The sequence below is a fragment of the Oratosquilla oratoria genome, chromosome 26, assembly GCF_046742065.1.
Source record: "Oratosquilla oratoria isolate Oo_2021 chromosome 26, ASM4674206v1, whole genome shotgun sequence".
Taxonomy (NCBI): Eukaryota; Metazoa; Arthropoda; class Malacostraca; order Stomatopoda; family Squillidae; genus Oratosquilla; species Oratosquilla oratoria.
In genome coordinates, this window is record NC_134802.1 from 6,037,437 (window position 1) to 6,041,112 (window position 3,676).

The 3,676-nt window shown below is 41.9% G+C and overlaps 1 pseudogene; it reads left to right on the forward strand.

The window, feature by feature from the left end:
- The first annotated feature begins 389 nt into the window (after positions 1-389).
- LOC143039241 (uncharacterized) lies at positions 390-1,112 on the forward strand (annotated as a pseudogene).
- Positions 1,113-3,676: the final 2,564 nt, after the last annotated feature.

Here is a 3,676-nt window from a genome sequence, read left to right on the forward strand (position 1 = left end):
GCATGAGGGGACGGAGAGGGGGGGTCGCCGAATTTATGAAGTGGCCTTGCTGTGGATGTGCTGTGTCTTGCGACACTGCTCCTGACTCAGGGCAGTGGACAGGATGCAGGGATGACCCGTCATCCAGGAGGTGGCAAGATAGGAGGGAGGGAGAAGGGTGGAGGGGAGTGGAATATTGGGAAATGACATGGGTGGGAGTGATTTATATGCCTTTTTCTTTTTGGCTACCCCCCGTGTAAGGGGGGAAAAGCCTTTGGTATATGCATGTATGTTTACTCTTGATATTAAGTGTGTCGTAGCCGACACCCGTGAAGTAAATCGAACAAGTGAAGTTGTGACGTCATCACAAACTACCTCGTGTATCCCATCCTCCTCCCCTTCCCTCCCACTTTGTGGTAGTAGCAGGTGGCACAGATGAGGGATTCATTGACGAATCATTTCTGTGGTATCCTGCCAAGAACAAAATAGGAGACTACCATGGTGAAATGAACAGCGCCCTATTCATTCGCTGGCTGACATCACAGCTTTTGCCGGCGCTCGTTGAGCCATCGGTGGTGGTGCTTGACAACGCACCCTACCACAGTCAGCTGACCGAGGAGACCCGTTGCCCCACCACTGCCACAAGAAAAGCGGAGATCGTGAAATGGTTGGAGTGCCGCAGCCTACCATTCCCACCCTGAGTTGCTACCATTCCCACCCTGAGTTGCTACCATTCGCGCCCTGAGTTGCTAATGATCTGCAAGGAGAACCGGCCCGAGCCACGCTACACGGTTGACGAAATTATCCGATCATGGGGTCATGAGTTCATCCGTTTGCCACCAGCTCATCCAGAATTGAACGCCATCGAACAAGTGTGGGGCTGCATGAAGCAACACGTGCGTTCAACGTTGCAGCGGTTCACTCGGGCAGACCTGCAAGCGCGGCTCCAGGAGGCAAAGCTTGTCGCAACCAAGGAGGTGTGGGCGGGTGCTGTGAGAAGGTCCAGATCGTTCGAAGAAGAGTACTGGTCATCGGACAACATACATGAAAGTGTGGAACCCGTCATCATCACCATGGACAGCGATGACGAGGATGAACTGTTTATCCATAGTGGTATGGAATGAAATAAAATGCATGTCCAGTTATTATTATAATTTCCCTATCCATCATATGTATAAACTTGTTATTGAATTCCCTCTCCGGGTGCATGGTATTCAATTATTATAATTATTATTATTATATATATATATATATTTTTTAGAGAGAGAGAGAGAGAGAGAGAGAGAGAGGGAGGAAATGGGGAGGAAGGAGGGAAGGGGAGGAGGATGGGATACACGAGGTAGTTTGTGATGACGTCACAACTTCACTTGTTCGATTTACTTCACGGGTGTCGGCTGCCAGACATTTGATGTCAAGAGTAAACGCCGTAAATAAATAAATTTGTGAATGCACTATAACGTCAAAAATTAGGGCAGGGTGTGAATTAAGCTGTGCTAATATATTATACTGATGTGAATGGTCATTTCGGAAATATGAGCGAAAAACGATGGGTCAAAGTCGCTGAAATACTTAGTAGATCCTGAAAAAGCCAATACCTACCTTAGAGAAGGAAAATAAAGAGAAAGGTAAGAGATGCAAGCTGGCAGGGAAAAATAGGATAGGCCAAGTGTGAACACACACACGAACACACACGAGCACACACAAATAAGGGCACACACACTCACACACACACACACACACACACACACACACACACACACGTACGTTGGATTCACGGCGAAGATTAGAACTCCGGAAAAGAAGTGCAATTTTCGTGGATCTCAACGACGAGGGAGCACCTTTGTTGTATTAGTAGGGAAGGGGAAAGGTCGTGGTCTAGTGGGAAGGTGAAGAAATAGGAGAAAGAGAGGGATTACTCAGGAAAATGGAAAGAAATGAGGAAGGGGACGAACGGGCCCCAGATGTTAGGAGAGGTGTAAACAAACGGCGGACAGAAAACACAGACGAGGAACAACAAGGAAGCAGAGGTGTCAAAAGCAGAATTATAGATAAAAGCAGCTCAATGGAAAGAGAAGATAACTGTTTTTATGGATTTAATGAGGGAGGTGACAACCTCCCCCGACTAGGAAATCTAGAGGAGAAACTAAAAAAATGTACGAAGAATGGGAGGTTAGGTTTAATCAATTAACACTAGTTACCTAAAGAGTTGATAAACAGGAAGAACTATAGAAGGAGAATCAAAACCTAACTAAAGAAATAGAAGAATTAAAAAGACAGTTAAAAGAAGTAAAATATGAAAATGAGGAATTAAAGAATAATAATAAAGAGAATAAAGAGTCCATAGCAAAAGAAGCACAGGGTTGGAGAAAAGTCCAAGAGAACAACAAAGTTGTATTTACAGATATAGTGAAACAACAGGTGAAAGAACAAACTAAGGACACAGTTATTAAAGTGATGGGAGAAAAGGAGAATATAGTAAGAGACTTAGTGGACAAAAAGAAATGTATGATTATATTAGGGATGGGAGAGAAGTATAATCCAAATAGGACTACAAGAGTAAAAGAGGAAAAGGAAAAGGTAAACAAGATATTAGAAGTAGTTCAAGAGGATGGACAAGAAACGGAAAGAAATTGAAGAAATATATAGACTAGGGAAATGTAATACAGATAAGACCAGATCAATTAAGATCAAATTCAGGTCACAAACGACAACAGAGAATATCTTAGCAAAAGCAGGGAAACTAGCAGACAGTGATCAATATAAACAGGTATGGATAAAAAGAGAAATGAATAAAGAGGAAAGAGAGGATGAGAAAACAAAAAGACTAGAAGCTAAGGAAAAAAAACGAGAAAAGAACAGAGTCAGAAAAAGATAAATTCTATTGGAGAGTAGTGGATATGAAAGTGAGGAAATGGTTCATAGCAGAGAAAAACGGAAAGGAAACAGAAAACACGATGGAAGTAGCAGAAAATTAAAAGTGTCTTACACAAACATAGATGGCTTAATAACAGGCTTGAACGAACTGAATGATTACCTGAAGAAAAAAGAACCGGACATAATGGGACTTACAGAGACAAAATTAATCCATTACCACCCAACAGTGTAGGACATGGTGCATATAATTATTGGATTAGAAACAGAGAGGTAAAACAAGGGGGTGGAGTTATGTTCCTGACTAAGAAGGATATAAATGTGAGGAATGTCACATATGGAAAGAATAGAGTAGAGATGATTATGATGGAAGTGGAGGACAGGGATGGGAAGAGTAGGAAGTTTGTAGTAAATTATGTGCCTCCTAAAACGGCTTCGTGGGAAGAGAGAGAACACAAAAATATGTTAGAAGACACAAGGATAACACTAAATAAGATAATGGAAGATGGAGGAAGAATAGTTATAATGGGTGACTTTAATTGTAAAGAAATCTGCTGGGAGGAAATGACAGTGAAGGGTGGAGACAACCTATGGTGAAATGTACTACTTGATATGATTATAGAACATACAATGACGCAATGGATACAAGAGAATAGAAATGAGGAAGAACCATCGAGACTGGGCTAATAATCACATCAGAACCCGAAATAGTGGACAAGATTGAATATAAGATGCCAATAAATAAAGGTGACCACATATTGGTTGAACTGGAACTAAATGAGGAAAAATACATGGAAAAAAAGAAGAATATAGAAAGGGAAGATGG